This window comes from Protopterus annectens, chromosome 2.part2 (assembly GCF_019279795.1).
Source record: "Protopterus annectens isolate FY-2018-M chromosome 2.part2, PAN1.0, whole genome shotgun sequence".
Taxonomy (NCBI): Eukaryota; Metazoa; Chordata; order Ceratodontiformes; family Protopteridae; genus Protopterus; species Protopterus annectens.
This window is the reverse complement of record NC_056730.1, coordinates 542,492,684-542,516,986: the sequence shown is the minus strand read 5'-3', so window position 1 is coordinate 542,516,986 and position 24,303 is coordinate 542,492,684.

Below are 24,303 nucleotides of genomic sequence, written 5' to 3'. Positions count from 1 at the left end.
GCCTGGCATACAGGGCATTGTCAGACCCCACTCTGATGGATTTCCTGCACATCCATAAAACAAACAGTACCAAAATTACCTGTTCTAAAGCCTTAAACCTCGCCTGTGATATAAATATGACCTGCTGGAGAGATAGGTATGTATCCCAGAGACTACTCCTTCTCTGAAACAGGGTCCCCATCCATGTGAAACAAAGCTTCTCCCTAACCCAGTTCAAGTGTAACTTGGAAAATTGGATGGGGAACAGGAAATTCATCCCTGGTTTGGCACCTATGTCTTTAATGGGCATGGGTAACTTGTAAATGGTTCATCTCCCAGGCCCATGCTTACACTTATCAAGGGTAGCATCCTCAATCCAGGCTCCAAGAATAATCCCTGTCCTGACCCAAGTAAATCTGACCTCGAACTAGGCTCTGAATTTAACTCATTTTTCATAGAAACTATTACTGCCCTCACCAAGACATTTCCCAATAATAACCCAACTGCTCTAAACTCTTCCTTTTCTAACTCACCTCATCTGTTTGAACTCAAACCCATCTCCACTAACTTTATAAAAAAGCTTTTGTCCAAACTTAAACCTTGCTCTAATGCTGCCGACAATATTCCCTCTTCCTTCCTAAAATGTGCTACCGATGGCATTGTTTTCCCAGTCAACATCATTATTAACCAATTCACCAATCTCCAGAATCCTAGAAAAATGCATCCAGCTTTGTTTCACATGGAAGGGGACCCTGTTTCAGAGAAGGAGTAGTCTCTGGGATACATACCTATCTCTCCAGCAGGTCCTATTTATATCACAGGCGTACTATGGCACTCAGCTTATATTCTTCCTCTTTATAAAGGAGGCAAAAATACCAGCATCTCAAACTTTTGCCCCATTGCTTTGCTCTCACCAATCTCCAAAATCCTAGAAAAATGCATCCACCTCCAACTTATGCCTTTCCTGACCCAAAACAATCTTCTCACTCCTACCCAGCATGGCTTCCATCCAGGCCATAGCACAATAACCGCTCTCCTCTCTTTCCTAGAAACTGTCAATCAAGTCCGAGATTCAGGACACTTCGTTTCTACTGTTTTACTCGATCTGTCTAAAGTCTTTGATACTATTTCCCACAAGCACCTTCTCTGTCATCTCTCAAACCTTAATCTCTCACATAATGCTTTATCCTGGTTCTCCAACTATTTATCAGACAGATCACAGGCAGTCAAATGGAAGAACTCCATCTCTTCCTTCCTACCTACCCCAACTGGCTTACCATAGGGATCCATCCTTGGGCCAATGCTTTTTAACATGTTCATCAATAACGTTTACACTTCTATTCCTGATGCTAAAATCATTCAATATGCAGATGATTCAACCTTCATCTGCTCTGCCTTAAACCTCTCTGAATTGCTGACTAAAATCCAAACTGCCTTCTCAACAACTGAAAACTGGATGCACCAAAACCACGTTTCTCTCAATGCAAATAAGTTAAAGATTCTACTATTCCCTCCCACAAAGACCCTCTCCTATGATAAAAGCAACTTCAAAGTCTATAGTCAAACCAACTCACCTATAGAAGTGGTCCCCTCTGCCAAACTACTTGGCATTACTGTAGATGAACACCTCAAGTTTGATATTCATATTCAACAAAATATTAAGAAAACCCGTATGCTGTTTAGGAATAATCGCTTTCTCTCCAACTCTACCAGGCAAATTCTGGCCTCGACTTATCTTCTTCCTTCCTTATTATACGGAGCCCCTATCCTAACCAACCTGTCCTACTCTATCACCTCTAAACTAGAAAACTGCTACAACAAAATCTCTAAATTTGCCTCTAAATCTAAAAATACCACCCATCACTGCCTAACCCTACAATCCCTGAATTGGCTTGAACTCCCAATCTACCTAGACTATCTCCAACTCACTACTGCATATAGACTCATATTTCTCCCAATAAAATGTCCTGCTCTAACTAACATCCTTCCCCTTTATACACCCAACAGAGCTCTCAGATCTGAAAATCAGAACTTAAATTACTATCCATAAACCTAAACATCCTGCTGGCCAACTTCTCCTATCTTTCTCACTAGGCAAAAAATGGAATTCCCTTCCATCCACACTAAGAACCATACCAAACTCAGAAAACTTCAAAATGCAGCTATTCAAACACCTGTCCACAAAATGGAAATGTACCTGCCTTCACCCAACCTAATCAATGGGGGGTTCTCTCTCTGGTTCCCAAGCTATACAACTCTCATAGTTATCTTCCTATGAGCCTATCTAAGCTCTTAACAATTTCTATAGCTTCTCTCTAAGCTCTCAACAACTCCTACAGCTACCCTCACACAATCTTGTAAATATTGTAAATAGCATTCTACTGTTGATGTGTGTATGTAAAGCGTATTTACATTTTCTTAAAAGGTTTGTATGTAAACTGTTTCCACACCTAACACATATCTGTTTTCCTCAAATGAAAATGTATGATCCCTACCTTCAAGTTTAATGAATTTGTTAACTATGCATGATATTGAATGCATTTATGAGTAACTATTCTACAGAATATTATCTTTAATATTAACTATCAGCTGTATCTAAATCGTATAATGCATCTTGGAGCTTTTCTCCATGGGCCTCCACTGAAAATGGGTCAATTTGGCCTAGTGGACTTCCCCAGTAATCAAACTGCAAATAAATTAATAAAATAAATAAATAAATAAATAAATCTGGGGTGCATGGCTCAGCTGAAAAAGGCCCTTGTTGTCATTATCCTAGTAAACACCTATAAACTTATAACAGAGAAAGGCTGTGGCAGTAACCTGGTAACCACAGAGGTCATAAAATGATAAGCTGTTCATAACATACCCAGCATAGAATTGCAGTTGTTTACTACTTTCGTACTGTGGTGATCAAACATAATTGTAGGATGTAATGTGACAAAGCAGTTTAAAGGAAATAACAAGTTCTAGTGGAGCTGTCTTTGTCAAGTAATTTAATCTCAGTAGTATGGATAGATTGGGATAGTACAAGGTAGAAAGTATTATCTTGGTTTATTTGGCATCAAGAATTAGAAACTACTTATTTATCCATGACTCTACACTATTAAATGCTTTTTATAATATAACAGGGATATAAAAATGATTTTGTACATGAAGAGAATGGTTGTGTCATCTGTGTACTAAATAATAGATGTGGAATACTGGTCAGAATGTAGGCCACTGACTAAAATTACAACAGTGGTCCAAGGATCAGGTCTCAAAAAAAATGTATGGTTATTGCCAAAGAGTGAGATAATTGATTGGACAACCTAACAAACTGTGTATGTTTTGCCTAGTAATGTGAGAAGGAGTTCACTGAGGCAGTGAGGCAGTTTAAGGAGGAGACCCAAGACAGTAGAATCTTGCAGTGTGCCATTTGAAGGTTTTTAATGGTCTTGGAAAATAGAATCTGCAAGTTTGCTACTGTTATTTTTTATTTTATATTATTTTATGCCTTTATTATTGTGGCAGATGGTTAGTAGAGGACAATAAGGCTGTTTGACTAACATGGTGTGTTCCAAAGTCATATAGAAATGTAGACAGTAGATTATTTGCATTAAGAAATGTTAAGTTCTTGTGTATACATTTTCCTAGCAGTTTTAATATGGAATGAGGTATGACAACAACAAATTTATAATGGGCTAAACCCATGGATGAGCCTCCTTTATGAAGACAGCCTTAAGTCTTTTTTTAGTGACCAGAACAGGCTCTGCTTTAACTGATGCTGATGAGGGTTGTGATGTACCCTGCTGTAACACCACTATTCTTTAGGTAATATGGAGCGGTGCTGCATGAAGAAAAATGTCTTTAAGCTTTTTAGGGCATTTACTGAAGTTGGGATAAGAGATAAGGTGGATGTGATAGCAGTGGGAAAATGTGAAATTATTATAAAATTCTTAGTCACAGCAGATAGAATATCTGGGGTTCCTTGAGTAGTACTAATGGCTTCTGCTGGGTTTCATACCACAGGAAGAAGAAACAACTGTTCCAAGCATAGAAAACTGTATTTTCATAAGTAACATATGCCTTTTTATATTTTTAAACCATGTGCAGATTTGTGAGATAAGACAAGTGCCACCATCTAAGGTAAGGTCCTTTGAAATACTTTAGAAAAAAGAGGTCTTGGAAGGGAAGATGGTGATTAAGAAAAGCCATTACGAAAAGCTTCAAGTACAGTAGTTAGTAACTGATGTTCAGTCAGTGTGGAGAAAAGTAGTTGATAAAGACCAGCATTGTCTTTTCTATGCTTATGAAAGGAATATGGAATGCTGGTGATATGAAGATATTTAGCAGAAAAGGTAATGAAATATAGGTGGCTGACTAAAGAGAATGGAGAATTTCAAGGCTTTATTTTTTATGAGGTGAGATGAAGATCTGGCTGTTTAAGAAGCAGCATCAGCTGGTGTAAAATACAATTTAGGAAGCAGATGTTTAGTGCTTTGTGTGTGTAGAAAACAAGTGAATATTAAAAACACCCAATGAGATACAAATATGGGTTTTCAGAAAATAAACCGCTGAGTCAGTGGGATTGGAGTAAGTCAAAGGCTTAGACCTTAAGTTGAAAAGTTTTACCAATGAGGCATTCACATAGCCAGTTTGTGTTATTTTGATTTTTGTTAGGATCAGAAGCATGCAGATTACATTGTAATGATGAGTCTTCGAAAATGTTTGCTCAAGTGTCTTTATTTATGAAATGCATGACTGCCTTGGTGTAGTGAGTTAGCCAACCTTAGCATATATTTAGTGATTTTTATAAACACAATAATTTAAGTAAATTCAATTCTGCAAGGGTGAGGTTGTGTTTGGTGTTCAAACAGGCACTCCCTAATATTTTCCTAAACTCAAACTCACACTTTCTCAAAAATAATAAGGGGTGGTAGCAATGGTGGATTAAATAAACTTTTAATTTCCTAATTTCCAACATTTTTACAGTGGTTGCCAATACAAGAGACACGGGCTTTTATAGACTCATCCTGAGGGACGAAGAGGTACATCTTGGTCACCAAACCCCTACAGGAAAGGATGAGTATAGTACATTTATTTATACATGCATTTGTCACAGCATATAACACTGACCATGCCAACATAGTAAAGGTATTGAGGAAGAACTGGAACATTTTTTCATGTTTTGATGGGGTGGTTGAATGTATTGGGAGAGAACCTAAGGTTGTATTCTGGAAAGGGAAAGCTATTAAGGACCATCTTGAACAGCCAGGATCAAATAGTAGGAGAACTGGGACATACAAATGTGGAGTATGTTCCCAGTGTTCCCACATCAAGGAAGGAAACTTATTTTCAGTTAATGGTAGAACCTTTCATCCTTCTTTCCATTGTAATTGTAACACTGAGGGTATTGTTTATATCGCTGTTTGTAAGTTTTGTACCTGTTTTTATGTAGGGAAAACTTTGAGACATTTCAAGGAACGAATTCATGAGCACCAGTTAGATATTAGACATTCTAGAAATTCCAGTTCCTTGGATAAACACATTGTGCAACATGATAGACATGAATTTTCATTCTTTGCTATTGACAAGGTGGACCAAAACCCAATAGGGATTCCTTGGAATGATATACTGGAAGCTAAATAACTCAGATGGCAACTCAAGTAGGAGGCTTTATATCCACCAGGGTTGAATGACCACTTAAGCATTACCAGTTTGTTAAAACTTAGCTTTTATGAATTATAATATTAGACACTAGGTATTTTATATATGTCTTACCTATTGGTATATACAATATTCTGACAGCTCCTCATTTTTAAACTTTAAAACTTTAAAACCTTAAAAATCAAAAACTATTTCAAAATGTTTAAATTGTATAGTTTTAATTCACTTTTGAATTTTACATGTATTTCAGTAGTTATAAGAACCACATTTATTTGTAGAACCATTTGATTAATACGTTGTTCTACTACATTTCTGGGTCTTGGTTTGAATGTAGCTTTAAGGTTTGAGTGATTAATTTGACTGTTAACTTATTATAGTGTCATGTGATTTGATTGGAATCATATTTAAATGTTTTTATTTAGATTTGTGATTAGATTTTGATGAAGTCCTGTGTTATATTCAGATGAAAGCGCTTAATCTTTTTTTATTTTCACAATATAAGTTGTTGCTTCAATGGTGTAAGTTCTAGAGATTCACTGGATTGGTTTTGTTTCGTATTGGTTCTTGGTTTATGTTTTAGAATAACTTCATTAACCCTGAGAAATGTTCACAAAATACACACAAAAAAGTGTGCAATGTAAGAGAACTACAACAACACAGAAAAACTTTGCAACACTTAGAATATTTTAGGAGACTCAGAAGAGCTTTGGCAAACTCAAAACTACTTCTGCAGTATCATAGGAGGATAGAAAATACCAGACTACTGTTAAAACAATCTAAGAGCAGTACAATAACAAACAGATGGTGTTTCTTTAACAAATGTAGGCTGAAAAACTATTTCAACGAAATCAATAAATGCAGCACAGAAGTATTTAATAGCACTGTGACAGTTGGAGCAAGTGCAAAAAATATTTATATCAGCTTTGTAGGTCCAAATAGATTTAGAAGCAATCCAAGTCTTGTAGTCATAGGTGTCCAAGCCAGGCACAGGGAAGCTCTGAATAATTTTTCCCCTTTTTGGATATGCACCACAGGTACTCGAGTGCACCAGGGTACATTCTTGGTTTACTGTGCCCATATGGAGAAATGACAAGAACTCTTAAAATACATGAATTAATAAACTTTGCCACTCTATAGTTTAGTACTGAATTATTGCTTCTATTGTTTCATACCAGAAAGGAAAGAACTGCCTTGTTTCTATGTTTTTCTCATTATGCATTCATTTGAGGTTTGTGTACAGTATAACCAAATACAATCTGTGGTATCTACATGTTTGATAGGAAATTATTCCAAAAAGGAGAGTGGAACAACAGATATTTTGACATTTTCATGAAATTATTGTGGAGGGTGTTAATCTTCTATTTTCACAAAGCAGCTACTTAACATGCTGGGTTTGTCCTGTGATCAGGCTATAATTATGAAGAGATCAGCTGTTTTTTTAATAATATTGCTGCCATTCTACTAAGACATAATGATTTATATGAACTTGTCAGTCAGGAAAACATGCATTGTTTCTAGGTCCTTAATTTTATGTATGTCGGTATCTATTGTTACAATAACAAAAGGACTGTGGTTTGATAAGAGAGGTGGTGAATAAGCAGAGTAGCTGCTTTATTTCATTTTCTGTCAATCAAAGCATGTCACTCATAGCTGGTAAATTCAGACTAGCAGTATATATCTGTACTTGTCATATCATGTATAGAACTACACTTACACAACAAAATATACAATTATAGGTTTTTATGTATAAGAGAAGCCAGCTAAAAATATGCAGCTGCTATCATAGTGACAATGTTCAATGCACTTTAACTGTTATTAGATCACCTGACCTACACTCATCAACATATTATACACCATAAGGCAAAAAAGGAAAAGATCAAAACCTTCTGTACATCTTTTAATACATACTCCAATCTGGTACTTCGACTTTTCACCTTCACAGGATATGACATCATAGATACACAATTCCCCAAATATATATATATATATATATATATATATATATATATATATATATAGGGTAAACATCTAAACATTCTATTATTAAATTCAACACTCATTATCTGATTATAATTTTTTTAAGATAAGCAATTTATAAATATTTCATCAAATAAATCACATATAAACTCACAAGTTTTTTTATTTAAATAAAATCAACATATTGTATATTCATACATTAATTTCTTGATTTAAACTCCTAGGGTGTAAAGTGTTTTTTTGTGTGTATTCCTCATAATTTAGAGTTGTTTTGTTGTTAACATAATATCATAACCAGATTAGAGTTTGCCATATTACGATAAGCAAACTTATATTCAACTTACCAGTAAACTACGTTGTTAACATCTCACCTTCACATTTCTGAAAACAGGTAACACCCAAACAAGTAATTGAACAAAACTAACACAACCTTCTTACAAACATCACATGCATTGACTAATTCAGCAGCTATTCTAACATTACAGCTTCTTTTAAGTTTGATCATAACCTTCCACTTGCCATGTAATAAGATATTAGCATTACCCTCATATTCTCATACAAGCACTCATCTTAACATCAACTTTTACAACAACAAATCCCCAAATACTGAGATGTAGCACACAATAAAAGTGCCTGCCAAAAAAGAGCAACTTACATTTTTAATTTAAAGTGTTAATATTTGCATTTAGAGCTTTAAACAATATTTTTTAATTCAATCACTATTCTATCTACACTGGCTAAAATATTAGAAAAATGCATCCACCATCAACTTATGTCACACCTTATAAATCAGGAACTCATATCTCCATCTCAACATGGTTTCCGTCCAGGTCATAGTACCACCACAGCTCTGTTAGCTTTCCCAGACACCATAAACCATAACAGGAGCAATGGTAAACTTACTTCTGCCCTTTTCTTAGACCTATCAAAAGTCTTTGATATGGTTAGCCATAACAAACTCATCTGCCACCTCAAAAACCTAGGATTAGACAATCAATCAATCTCCTGGTTCAACAACTATCTTAAGGACAGGCAACAAGCAGTACAGTGGAACAATAACTTGTCTCCACTTTTACCAGTCACTCTTGGGGTACCTCAGGGATCAATACTGGGTCCCTTGCTATTCTCAATTTTCACAAACAATCTCCACTCAGCGGCAAATAGCACTAGCCATATCCAATACGCAGACAATTCCATTATAATATGCAGTGCCTCTACCCTGCAAGAACTACACAATAAAACCCAGTATAATTTCCACTCAGTTGAAAACTGGCTTACTGAAAATGGCCTCATTCTTAACCCCAAAAAGACCAAGATCCTGCTATTTCACCCCTCACAAAATACCACCCTTACCACCACTTTCAATATTCATTCTAAAAATGGTATAATTATCACATCCGAATCTCACACAAAACTACTAGGCGTCACCATTGATAACAAGTTAAACTTTGATATCCACATTAATCTAGCTATTAAAAACACTCACAGAAAACTAGGTAGTCTCTACAAACACAAATCCTACTTGACCCATACTGCTAGGACCACAATTGCTCGCTCTCACTTGCTCTCAACATTACTTTATGCATCCCCAATCCTAACAAATCTATCCAAAACAGAAGCCAGCAAACTGGCAACCTGCTATAATCAAATAGCCAAATTTGCTAATAACTCATCTTTTAGAACCCATCACTGTCATAACCTAAAACAACTGGACTGACTTGAACTGCCAAATTTATTAATCTACAATCAACTTATCATTACTTATAAGCTCCTTTTCCACCCAAATAAAACACCAGCTTTAAGCAACCTAATTCAGTAGTATTCCTGTCCTAGGCAACTCCGCTCCACAGATAAGTTACTATTAACAGTTACTAGATCACATAACCATGCCACTGACTCCCTCTACTCATCTTACATATCCAAAATTTGGAACTCTCTACCTCCTTCCATTACCCTGGAATCTTCTCTATCCAAATTTAAGAAATCTATCAAAAGCCATCTCAGCAACAAATGGTTATGTCCCTGCTCCACACCTGATAATAATTCTGTATGTGTGAAATTGAGCTTTTTTATTTAAAATTATATATAATAGGTATATATATATATATTTATATATAAACATTTATGTTATATTCTATCACTCTACATCAGATTCTGTTTAATGCATAAAGAAAAAAAAAACAGTTTGAGACCATTACATGTATGAGTTCAAAAATGCAGCATAGTCATAAAATCCAAAAAACATTTATTATAATCCACTCCGTCAAGCGCTTTCGTCCCCCTACACCTAATACTGGGACTTCATCAGAACAAACATAGCATAAATACAACTTCCTTATAAACCCTACCCAATTAACTAATATTGTCAACTCATCAACTTTTAAAGATATATGCTACTATAAAAACTTTAAAATAAGATCGTCATATTACTTTTATATACCCAGAACAATTCCTGCATCTCATGCCAATAGACTTATATATACATACATACATACACTTATTTAAAAATAAAAATGTATGTTAATTTGAATACTGACTACATTTGAAAATATATGGTTTACAAATATACCATTAATAATGAGAAGATTTCCATACTCCCTAATCTAAAGAAGAGAGCATTAGAACTGTGATTTCTTAAGTTGTTAGTTAGAACAGGCATTAGGGGCTAATTGAGTGTTCATTCAAGAAGTAAGGGTATAGTATATTTCTCTACCATTTTTGATTCCCTGACATGGTTTTAAAATGTATTGTTTCTGTTTGAAACTGAGTCTTATATAATCACATCTATATTTTTAGCAGTCATATACAAGTATGAACTTTTATTAATGGCACATGTGTAAACCATATAAAAAAAAGCGCTTGACAGAGTGGATCACAATAACTTTTCTTGGATTTTATGACTAAGCTGCATTTTAGAACTCACACGTGTAAAGGTCTCAAACTGAGTTTTTTTTTTTTTCTTTATGGTTTATTTTTCCCCTGTTTCTTGCTGGATTTATTCTTTTGGTTCTGTTTAATACATGCAATACTTTTTGGAGTTTGCACTCCCCAGTTTGAACCTGAGATTGTCCTCTTTGGATCAATGATCTACCTTGGTTAACACATAAATAAATAAATAAATAAATAAATAAATGAATAGATATATAAACCCAAACATTATTACAAATATGTAAACAGAAGCACAAATCCAAACTCAAATGGCTTATAAATTGTAAGGAAATGCATCCTAAGCTATGGCTTGCCATGTAAAATATTATCTTGAGAAAATCTTAATACTCCTCCTATCTGGAACAATCCTATTTGAATAAAATATATGTAAATAAATGTGCATTGTATTTGAAATAAAATAACAGACCAGCACAGCTGAATAGCTATCATCATACCAGACAAAATCTTAATAACAAAACTATTGCTTTAACCAATCATAAAAGATGAAACAATACTATGTCCTAGCTAAAATACAATCCATAATGATTGCTGTAGGTAGAGAGCTGAATGTTAGAACTATTTTATATTAAATAGAGTTTAACCTTGCTATGTACCCCACAAAATGCTAAACAGTAATATGGTCAAAGGCTAGTGGCTAAACTTAGAATTAATACATAAACAGCAGTGATGTACATACCATCTACTGCAAACAAGTGTATCTCTGTCCTCAATTACTAGAAGTCTTGAGACAGAAATCCATGGTGGCCCTGTATTGTTGGGCTAAAGAGTACTGAAAAGTCTGTTTATCACAGGAATGATTCATAGAGAGTTACTAGACGTGGTCTAGGAGATCATTGAGGAGTCTAGCCCAATTTCCTAGACAACTGTCTGGTTAGGGGACTTGCACAGTGTCACACATTTGGCAAATGAATATTGAGGGAATCAACCCCAGGACTATACAAATCAGCATTGCAGACTCTCATGGCCTTAATCTTCAACATTAACACAATTTAGGAAAAACAAAAAAAGTAACTGGAACAACAAGCAGGAAGAAAACAAAAGTTGTTTGTTCAAAAAGTATAAAGTCCACAACTTTCTTAAAGTTGCTTTTGTAAAAAGTAAGATGTTTATTCCAAAAGTTTAAAATCCACAGCGGACTTAAAGATTTACTTCTGGTTCCAGTTACTTTTTTGTTTTTCCAGTTTTGCCTTATTAGTAATGGACTTGCCACTGCACTGATACTGCAGCTTTACTTTTATTAACACAATTTACAGAAGCAACTATATGCTCAGACAACATTAATGAAAAAGAATTAAAATCACCCATGTATGAATCATGCCAGACTTTATTACTAACCATAATTCATTCTCTACAATGTGAAACATACCAAAATTCTCAAAAAAAGATATAAAACCAAATTTATTAAGGAAAAGCTGGGAGACATTGCAAACAATATCTTTTGATGATATAATTCACTTTACCAAAACTTTCCTTACAATCTTACACAGTTTTAGTATTATATATGGGATATAAAAGGTGGCTGCCCTGGGCACAAGTTGATAAGTGGTGTAATTGGTGCTATAGTACAGTGCCAATATTCAGTTAAATGGCAGCAGCTGATAAAACCACTGCTTAAATTATTATTTTTGGTCTTCAACGTGAGGTGAATTACCTGGGGTACTAAAGACCCTAGCTTTTGTGCTGAAAACTCTAGTCACTCTAAGTGACAAAGAATAAAATCAAAGACTCTACTATGTTTAAATCCAGCAAATAATAGCTAATGCACTAAATAGGTAACAAACAGGGAAAATGTGCCATCTAAAGGAAAACAAAAAACACAGCAAAACCACCATTGGTGAGAACTGGCCAAGAATACCATCTTTAACATTTCCTACCACTAAACTCCCCAGCACTTACCTCTACAGTGATGCCAAGATCAGGAAGTAGCCATGCTAATCTACTCAGCCGGCTGTAGAAATGCCTTCCTGCAGACAGTTCCAAGGGGATAACACATGGCTAATAAGCATAGACCTCTCCCCAGTCTGCCTTATTAACATCACATGGCAGCAGAGACAGCCCTCTGTGGTGCTGCATGTCTTTATGTGGCATCACTGTGGCACTGAATCAGAAATGGTCACTGCAAGGTGCACACTCATGCATACCTCTTAGTAACCTTTCAGAGTTTAGTACACACTTTTAAGAAATAGCTACAAACTAAGACTTCTTTCTTTATAAAGTCAAACCTTTTCTAATTAACCATGCACATCGGACCATTTCTCATACCTATCTACTCCCAAGTCTCCATTATAATTCATCAGTCTTTTCTAACTTGCAGTTGTGTCAGCTAGACAAACTGAAGCAAAATTATAAAAAAATTTCAAAGTATGCAAGTAATCACATGAGCAGAAAATGTCAATGTCTTGCACTAAAGTTTCTTAACTAGTTGGTGTTACCCAGTCTACCAGCCTGTCTCACTTCACAAGTGCCCACAATATACTCTATAAAAAAAGTAACATACTGTAAATGACCCCAAAAGAGAATTACATGCACTATACCATGTTCACTCAAAAATATAAACATTTTAACAATGGCTCTCTGAACACTTCATGTAGTGTTAAATGTTTGAACTCATTCCTTGCAGATATCAGAAAAAATGATCACACCTCTGCCTACATCTTTAAACCCTCAGTAAAAACATAACTAATAACTGACTTACACTTATTTCATATCCTACCAGTATGTCCCTTTCTTCTACATTCATATCAAACATATACAGAAAATCTCAGTCTCCTATTCATATACTTTCCACGATATAAAGTTCATAGGTTCATAGGTAGGTACTAGGCTATTGGCCCAAGGGCCTAAGTAAGCCTAGCTAACAAGGTTCCCTGGCTTACCCCACGCAAGAATGTTATTTTCCTGTGCCCCTGTCAAGCAGAGCCACAGAAGTGATCCCCAGGGTATATTCCTTATTTCCCATCCACTCATCAAGATTTTTCTTGAAGAGTGCTAATGAGGAACTTTGCTTGACATAGATGGGTAGCTTGTTCCAGAGTGTAGTAAGTCTCTGGGACAGGAATCTGTCCCTCCATGTCCTGTTTATTGTGGTGACAAGCTTTAGGTCCCTAGAGTGTGTAGCCCAGAGGGATTGGGATTTCTTAAGGTGTAGCATGTCCAACAGCTCTGGGTTTAACATAGCTTTATATGTTAGGCAGAGATCTCCTCAGAGTAGGCGATATGCTACAGAGTAAAGCTGGAGTAGGGCATCTGTTTGAAGCCAGCAATCATCTTTGTGAGGTATTTCTGTGGCCTTTCCAGCTGCTGCAGATGTCTTGTGAGGTACATTCCAAAAGGGGCGTTATACTCTATAATGGGTCTAATGAGTGCCAAGTAAAGGGGAACAATGACCTCTTTTTTCCTGGATGAGAACCATTTTCTGATGAGGTGTGCCACATAGAAGGATTTCCTGACTACTGTGGCATTGTGATTATCAAAGGCAAGACTACTGTCCACCTGCATCCCAAGGTCTCTTATCACACATTCGGCGTTAAGTAGACTGACGTTTATGTGGTAGTTCATGGGTACAGAGTTTTTACCAAAGGAGATGACAATGCACTTTTTGGCATTGAGCGTGAATCCATGCCTCTGACACCAGGTATCTGTCTCAGTGAGGCCATTCTGTAGGATGTCCACATCATTCAGGGACTCGACTATGGCTCCTAGTTTGCAGTCATCTGTGAACTTTGTTAGTCAGAGGCCTTCTGTGTTAGCCTGTACTTCAGAGAAGTAGATACTAAACAGGAGAGGTCCCAGGACTGCATCCTGTGGTACTCCACTTGTCACTGGTTTGAAGTCAGATTTGGAGTCTGCAACTTTTACAGTGTGGGTTCTGTCAGTGAGCCAGTCGGCAACCCATCTTGTGATGTAAGGATTTATACCTAGTTTAGTGAGTTTAGTTAGAACTACAGAATGGGAGATGGTGTTGAAAGCCTTGGCGAGGTCAAGGTAGGCTGTGTGAACCACTTTACCCTCATCTACGGCTTTGGTGACTGTCTCAAAGCAGTCGATCAGGTTCAAAAGGCATGATCTGCCTTTCACAAACCTGAACTGGGTGGGGTTCAGAGTTTGGAGGTTACCAATGTCTTTGTTTATGAGTTCCATGATGATACATTCCATGGCCTTGCAGACCAGGCTCGTCAGGCTAATAGGGTGATAGTTACCAGAATCAGTGGTGGCTCACTCTTTGTAGAGTGGGATATCTGTTGCTGTGCACCATTCAGTGGGCACAAAGCCTGATGTGAGACTATGATTGAACATGGTGCTTAGGTGGCGAGACAGTTTGTTCTGAAGTTCATGTAAAATGCAGCCTGGGATGCTGTCCAGTCCCATGGATGCTGTGTTTTTGCTTTTAGAGAGTGCAGCTTTTACCTGCATAGATATGATTACAGGGACCCTGCATTCTTCCTGTATAGATATGGGCCCTTTAGGGGGTGAGAAGGGGGTAAAGTTAGCACTGAACCTATCTGCCAGGATGTTGGCAATATCAGTTGGTTCTGTAATTTCTGTGCCGTTGTGCTGTAACACAGAGCAGATCTGGGTGTTGCCATTGAGATTCTTGACACAGCTATAGAATGCTTTGTGGTTGCTCTTAGAATCAGTGGCAATTATGTTTTTGTAGCTAGCTTTGGAGGATCTTATAAGGGATCTCAGCTTCTTACTGAGGCTGACCAGAGAGCTCCTCCACGCATGGGATTTTACTCTCTTTTGCAACAGTTTCTTCCTTCTGTTGTAGAGTTTGTTTCTGGCAGGGGACCACCAGATTGGCTTCCTTTTTTTTTGGAGGATAGCATCTTGGTTCTGTTTGGGATAGCATGATCCATGCACTTGTGTAAGTGCTTGTAGAGTGCATTTGTGTAGGATTTAGCAGTCGTAACTGTATTGTCCATCTGCATGGGTGTCATGAAGTTTGCCACTTCTGTCTTAAGAAGCATGAAGTTGGCTTTGGAGAAATTTTTACCATGGTTTCCTTAATGGTGTGTGTGTGTGTGTGTGGGGGGTAAGATGAGGATATCTAGGGTGATTAGGTCAGATCTTACCAATGAGGAGTTGATTTCAGGTGTGGAACACCGGTCATTCATGTTGATAATGACTAGGTCTAGAATATTGTTGCCCCTGGTGGGGGTGTGGATAAGTTGATCCAGGGCATTGGAATTTATGAATTCCAGACAGCATTGAGCAAAGGAGTTGGTACATGAGTAGTTTTCCCAGTTAATGGTGGGGTAGTTGAAATCACCCATTATTAGGGTGTTTGGTCGAACCCTAATATTTTCCAGTATATCTATCCTGGGGCATGGTGGGGGATCTGTAGCAAGTTATAATTTGGATTGCAGTTTTGCCCAGTGTTAGTTGCACTTAGATAACTTTGGATATGTTACGCTGCACAACTAGCCTGGAGGTGTGGATATCCTTAATGAATATGGACACACCTCCACCTTTGGTGTTCTGGTCCAGGTTAGATGGCCGAAAAGTGTGGTATGAGTTATAGACTGGTAATGCAGGGGTGCTCTCTAGAGCCTTGAACCAGGTCTCAGCCACTGCACAGATATCGATGTTCTCCATTTTAAGGAGTGCCTCGAGTGAGTGCATTTTGAGATTTAGACTTCTAGCATTGAGTAGCATTATCCTCAGTTTTTGCTTGCTTATTCCTGTTACGGTGGTGAATTTATCATTTGAACCTTGCCTAAAAAAGGCACTATAGGGACAGCAAGAACCTTAGCCAGTATCCTGAATCCCAGGGGCGATAGGCCATCTCTGGCAAAGCATTGTGGTCTGTCGACTATGTTGTCCCAGGCAGACAGATACTGGATCCCCTTAGAATGACACCAGAAGCTTAGCCAATTGTTGAAGTCAATAATTTTGTCCTTGTACTGCGCTATCATTCTGGGTGATGGCAGGATGCTACTCAGGGCTAGGGTCATACCTGCCTGCCTAGGAAACAAGATCAGAGAGCTCTTCCACTTCTCTTTTCATGTAGTCCAGGGAGGTACGTCTCAGGTCGTTCACACCAACATGGACAATGACAGAACCATATTTGCAATTGTTGTGGAGGGACCTGAGTGTGTGGGTTATGTGGCGGATCCTGGCACCCGACAGGCAGCCGACGGTAACCTTCACCTTGTTTAGCCTGGTGAGTGGGACATCAGTGTGCCTGACTATAGAGTCCCCTATGACTAGTGTGTTGGGTACGTTGGTTTGCCTTATGGGCTGTGGTTTATTGGCACACTAAGTCTGTGGGCTATGTGTCATTTGGGTTGTGTTGGAGGGTGGAGTTTGCTTACATTTCTGCTTTGGAGGTCTTTGTTGCTTGAGCAGATTATTATTGAAAGCCTCTGTGAATGTTTTTGTGTTTCTATGTGTGGATTTTGGTGGTGTAGGTTTAGTGGGACTATGTGATGAGTGTGGTGTGGTGCAAGTGTTTACCTTCTCCTCTTGACTGTCAAGTTCAGTCTTGGTTGGAGAGAGCTTTACCTCCCGTTTGGCTAGATAAGTGCATCTCTCACAGGTTGTGGTGCTGGGTGGTAGGAGGAGAGGGTTGTCTGTGTACATGAGGCAATTGCTACATTGCCTCAAGATTCCCAGATTCATCAGATAGACAGGAGAGAACACTGGTAGCTGACTCTTGGACATGCCTGAATAAAAAACTGCTTTCCTCTAGACAAGTGAGGAAAGTGAGTATAAGAGCTGTTTGTCTTTAAGCAAGTGAGGAAAGTAAGTACAAAAGCTGTTTTCCTCTAGGTAAAGAGGAAGGTTGAGTGTTGTAGTAATTTGTAGCTTATTTAGTTCCAACAACAAGTTCGGAACAAGTGCTGAGCACAAATAAGTAAATTCAAGTGGTAAAATTAAGAATCTGTATCTGGATGTTGTGGTAGATAGGCTACCTAGTGCTTACCACTCTCACTGGATAAGCTAGAATGCTTCCCTCCAACACAGAAAGGCTTGGGGCCTCAGAAGTTTACAAACAGTCCTGGATACAGCACATCTGTATCTGGACTAGACTAGTTACAGGAAAGGTGAGAAATGAGAGCAAACATGGGCTTTTAAACTAGAAAGTTGAAAGAGATGGAAAAACTGCCCAAACAGCCAATAGACTACAATTTCTGGGCCTGAAACCACTCTTGTGGTAGATAGGCTACCTAGTGCTTACCACTCCCACTGATAAGCTAGAAGGCTTCCCTCCAACACAGAAAGGCTTGGGAGGCTAAGAAGCTTACAAGCAGTCCTGGATACAGCAAATGTTTATCTGGACTAGACTAGTAACAGGAAAGGTGGGAAATGAGCGCAAAAGCGGGCTTTTAAACCAGAAGGTTGAAAGAGATGGAAAAACTGCCCAAATGGCCAATAAACTACAATTTCTGGGCCAGAAACCACTCTTGTGGTTGATAGGCTACCTAGTGCTTACCACTCTCACTGATAAGCTAGAAGACTTCCCTCCAACACAGAAAGGCTTGCGGGGCTCAGAAGCTTACAAACAGTCCTGGATACAGCAAATCTGTATATGGACTAGACTAGTTACAGGAAAGATGGGAAACAAGCACAAATTCGGGCTTTCAAACCAGTAAGTTGAAAGAGATGGAAAAACTGCCAAACGGCCAATAAACTACAATTTCTGGGCCAGAAACCACTCTTGTGGTAGATAGGCTACCTAGTGTTTACCACTCTCACTGATAAGCTAGAAGACTTCCCTCCAACACAGAAAGGCTTGCGGGGCTCAGAAGCTTACAAACAGTCCTGAATACAGCAAATCTGTATCTGGACTACACTAGTTACAGGAAAGAGGGGAAACAAGCACAAATTTGGGCTTTCAAACCAGTAAGTTGAAAGAGATGGAAAAACTGCCAAACGGCTAATAAACTACAATTTCTGGGCCAGAAACCACTCTTGTGGTAGATAGGCTATCTAGTGCTTACCACTCCCACTGATAAGCTAGAAAGCTACCCTCCAGCACAGAAAGGCTTGGAGGGCTCAGAAGCTTACAAACAGTCCTGGATACAAGAAATCTGTATCTGGACTAGACTAGTTACAGGAAAGGTGGGAAACAAGCGAAAACGTGGGCTTTTAAGCCAGAAAGTTGAAAGAGATGGAAAAACTGCCAAGTGGCCAATAAACTACAATTTCTGGGCCAGAAACCACTCTTGTGGGTCAGAGTGAGTACAGAACTGTTTCAATGCTATATAGTCATGATTAAATTTCTGTCTGTGGGCAAAATGCCATACATCTATTGTTTCAAATTTTGTCTCTTATATAACTACACTCTCTGAAATATATTCTGCTAAATTGCTGACTTATATAGTTGTAATAATTTAATATAATAGCTGTCATGAAATGTTGAAATTGTCATTTACCTCTCAACATCTCAGAGCAAGAAATTTGGACAAAGCCAAAAAGAATGGGGAGACAAAGACCCCAAAAATAGGGACAGATTTTAAATATTGCTGTTATAAACTTAGAAAGTTGCTAAATAACAGGTTTTCCTTTTTTTTAATTTCCCCAAATTTTTTGGGTTTCTAATACCATGACTGGAATAAACCCCATTCCTAAGTCAAAGTCTGATTTAAGTTCATGAAATTAGTATTGTTTCTATCTTTGATGTCAGCCAGAAGTGCTCTACACAGCACCCGCATTGTGCCTAGTAATGACTCCTTCTGCAATCTGTATGAAGTTACATGATTAGTAACATATCTAAATATGATTGTAGATTATTTTTTTATAAGACCCATTGCTCCTACTACTGTTGGAACTGCCTGGGTATCTTTCTTCCACATTGCTCTCATTTCTGCCTGCAAATCCTGATATTTTATAACTTTGTGTTTCTCTATACACCAAGACACTGTAGTCACTGGGTGTGGTGATTTCAATGACCAATGCTATGTTTGTCTTCTTTTCATGGACCACTATATCTGGTTTTCTAGCATATATCTTTTGAACAGTTGATGATGGATGACCCCATGTAATGTAGACTTCATAATTTTCTATGATGCTTTGTGGCTCATGTTTCCAATGTTTTTCAGCCACTTCAATACAATAATGTTTGCACAATCCCCAATGCAACAGTCTTGCCACATTATTCTGCTTCTCAGCATACAGTCCTTCTGTCAGTAGTATGTCATAACCAGCAAAAAGGTGTGCAACTGTTTCCAATTTTATTTTACAAAACCTACATCTGTCTGTTTCTCCCACATATTCAATGGACTTTGTAAACCAATGTGTATGTAGCCCACTATTTTGTGCTGCCAATATTAATTTGTCATCTCTTGGTTTGAATTCGCCTCTCCTTAACCATTCCTGTGTTCATTCTTGATCAACATAAGGTTCTTCCAGAAATTTTCTGCGCTTGCAACTATATTTTTGCATTTTCAACATTTCTTGCCTTCTCATCTGGTCCTTTACCTTATATTCTTTCTTTTGTTTTTGCCACATTGAGTTGCTGCCTGATTTTTATCTACTTGTGATTTGATTTCCATTCCTGCTTGATGACGATATGCTTCTACTAGACTAAGCAGGTAAGTCATCTTAAATTTATTCTCCTCATGCTTCTAAACTTTCACTACATTTGCATCTTATGAGGTCAGCGGATATAGCTGGAGCCCCACAACTGCAGATCTATACATGTAATTAGTTTCAAGGAGGCCCATCCCTCCTTCGGAATGGGGAATATATAATCTTGGTATGCACTGATTTTTATAAATTATTTTGTGAGCATGAACCATCCTTCTTGTTTTCCTATCTAATCTATCCAACACATTTTGGAGCCCATCAATCACTCCACAACTGAAAGTTAGGACAGGAAGATCAAACTGGTTTATAGCTTGGATTTTGTTCCAAGATATCAACGCTGTTTTCAGGATTAATGTAAGTCTTCTAAAGTATTTCTTGCTAAGTTTTATTTGCATTTGTTCATATTTTATTCTTGATCCATCATCAGTTCCCAAATAGTTATACAATCCCTCTTGCTCAAGTTCTTTTATATCACATTTTTATCTCAAACTGATGTTGTCTTGGTGCTGCAGTTTTCCTGCTTTAAAGGTTGCTTTTGCACATTTAAGACCAAATGACATTCTTATATCATTTGAAAATGTTTTGACAACTTGCAGTTGTGGTTTCAGCTCCTCAACTGATGAGCTATACAGTTTTAAATCATTGACAAAGAGAAGATGAGAAGTCTTTACACTTTATTGTTTTTTAGGAGCCAGATTATATCAATGGCCTAAGCTGTTAAGAAGACAGCTTAATGGGTTAAGGGCAAGGCAAAATAGCAGTGGTGAGAGAGAGTCACCCTGGAATATCCCCCTTTGAATTTTTATCCTGGGATAATAATTTGTCCTTTATCATGACTTAATTCAAAGTGGTCTGCCACTGTTTCATGGTCACTGCAATCTAGTCAATCAGTGTAGGGTATACCTTATACATTTTGAGCACTGTTTTATCCATGAATGTGGGATACTATCAAATGCTTTTTTTGTAGTCAATCCATGCCATACTTAAATTCTTTCTCTTTTTACATTTCTCTACTATGACTTTAACAACAACTCATCCTTTGTTTCATATGACTTTTTTTATTGCCCTTTTGTTCTATTACCATAATTGAGTTTTCTTCTAAATGACTAAACCCTGTCTGCATCAGTTCCAGTGTATAGTTTATACACCGTTGGAAGGCAAGTTATTGGTCTATAATTTTTAGGATAGCTTGCAGGTTTACTCTTAAGTAGGAGCATTGTTTTTCCTGTTGTTAGCCAGGTTGGTGTCTGTTCGGGGTGTACATATAAATAGTTCTTACTCATGACTAAAACTTCTTGCAAAGATGTTAATACTTTTAACCAGAAGTTAGGTACTGCATCGGGGCCTGGGGTTTTCTAATTAGAGGCTTTTCTTAACTTTTGTTTCAATGTCTGTGGCTGTTACTTCATCCCATTTCAAATCCTGTACCTTTAAACTTCTTATTCTTACTTTTGTTTCTTCTATCCATTTAGCATATTTGTTATGTTCCACAGTATCTTCAGAGATACTTCTCCAAAATGTATCTATTTAATTTGTTTTGCTAGTCTTTCAATTTCTTTTATCTTGTTTCTCAGTTCTCTATAAAACCTTTTTGGATCATCAATAAATTGCTTATTTTGTACTTTTACTCTATGTTTATCTGCGTATCTTCTAAGTCTTTCTGTCTGTGCTGAGATTTTTAGTTTGTTATTTGCGACAATGCATGATAGATCCTGATCTGTTCTAATACTGCACATTGCTTTTATCACTTCTGTCTTTTTTAGTATTTTTCTTAATCTGTTCCATCTTCTATACTCTTCTAACAGTGGCACTTCTTCTCTTAATTGCTTTATAGTTTTCTCTATTTGATACTTCCATGATGGTATTCAATTTCTCCCCTTCCTTTCCCTCGCTAGCCTGTGTTCTTGTAGTAGAACGTTATCAGTTATTAATTTAGGTGGACAGTAATATATCCTGTTTATTTCTATTATATCACATGGATCTCTATGTACAGTTCTAATTACAGTGTTCATTTGGGTGTTACTGACTTTCTGCAGTCTATTTCTTTCACTGATCTTAATATGTCTATCTGTATCTATTAAATCAAGCAACTCTTTTCTTAGCTCATTTTCTTCTAAACTGAGGGCACATTTTTTGTTTTCTCTTTCCTGCTGGCATTCCATAAAAAGTTCTGTTGCATTTTCCTGTGGCACATTCTCTTCAATTTCATCCTGTGTCATCCATTGCTCTATCATATGGAAACTCACTGGCCTATCTCTCCTCAACATTGACTGCATCAGAGTTTCCACAGTTTCCTGTTCCTTTCCTTGCTGTCCAGTTTCAAATGAACATTTATACTGGTTTCCTGTGGAAGGCTCCAAAATATCTTGATATAAGGCTCCAAAATATCTTGATATGGCACCTGACCAATTGCTTCCAGTTCCACTGGTTTCCCCTTAATTTGGAGGTCCATTGTTCTATCCTGTTGTGGTGCTTTCTGAATTAGATTTTCTACACTGAATCCTTCACTTTGGAGATACTCCATAACCTCAGTTTCTATTTCTTTAACTTCTCCATTGCTAATCTCCTTTTCTATTTTTCCTGTTTGTCTTCTTATTTTTTTGTATTGTAATGTTTTCCATGTCTGGATTCCTTTTCCTGTATTTCTCTTCAAATATCTTTGGTGCTGCTCTTTTGGTACTGATTAGTTTTGCTTTCTCCTTTGCACAGATATTACACCATATTAAATGTTTTTTTTTCTGTTATGTGTCAATATTTCTTCTTCCAATGTCTCTTGATCTTCCTGTTTATCCTTACTTTGGGGACTTGTTCCAGTATGCTGTGATGTAACCTGTGTTAGACCTTCTACACCAAATCCATTACTTTGCAGGCAGTCCATAATTTCGTTTTCCATTTTTTATATTCTACTTTACTATTCTTCTTTTCTATATTCCCTCTTTGTGATATTATTTTTTTATTGTGAAATTTTCCATGTTTGGATGCCTTTGCCTGTATTTCTCTTCGAATATCTTTGGGGCTGCCTTCTTTATAATAAACAATTTGGTTTTCACCATTGCATAAATATTGTACCATATCAAATATCTCTTTCTTTCCTATGTCCATATTTCTTTTTTATACTTTTCAAAAATATCTAGGTTTTGTTGTTTATATTTTTGCACTTCCTCATATGCTTCTTTTTCCAAACAGATCAATGTTTCTTGGTCTATATGCTGTTTTTCCATATCTGTTGTATTAATGACCACAAATTTGTATATGAAGCTTCTGACAGTTTTTCTTGTAGAAGTATTATTCTTTCCTCTAATTTCTCTCTTTATCTTTTTGTATATCTTGCATCTGGAAATTCTGGGCTTTTTGCATAATAGTAACAATACATAATTTCTTTCTTTTCCTCAATAGTCCACTTTATTGCCGTTATGGCTCTTCTTTGGCCTATCTGTTTTTGTGATTTTTGTGGACATTTACTTCCTTCTACAACAGGGTGGCCATTCTCCCTCCTGGGCCTGGCCTGGCCCCATTGTAGGAATGTTTCTGTATTTTGAGGATTCTACATTGTCATTTCTTCCAGTTCTGGCACCAGTGCACCTACCAGGATTGGGCACTTTTTTATCCTGGGTCTTGTTCACCCAGCTATCTTTTTTTAATTTTTGACCTACTTCTGTCCATGATATATGCTGTATAAATACAGTGTATATATCAGTGTCGTCTTGGAGAGATTTTGTGAAAAACAGGGTCCATCTCATGAAGGTACTCACCAAGACTTGAGGAAGAATTCAGTTTCAGCAATACTACTCTCCTTTGCTTGCTGACTTGCCATCTCTCCATTCAGACACCTTCAATGTGTATTTACTGAAGGATATGAAGTCTGAAACTCAAATGTCTGTTATTATATAGTGACTTCAATCATCAATATTTAGCCAGAAAAATATAACTTTTAAGAGGAACTGATTGAAAATAAGAGGAAGAAATCTGGACATTCTGTGAAAATCTGGATGCTGAAAGCTTTGAATCATGGTTATGTGAAATCAAAACAAGGTGATCTATAGAAAGAAAAGTATGTAATAACTCCTTATGTTTTGAGATGTTTATATTTACTGTTAAATCATGCTGAATTTTTTACAAATGGGCTCCCCTTAAAATATGGTAAATAAGCTACATAAGGACTAAAATATGATGTTCACATATTAAAATGTATCTTCTTGTATGTTGAGATGTATACAA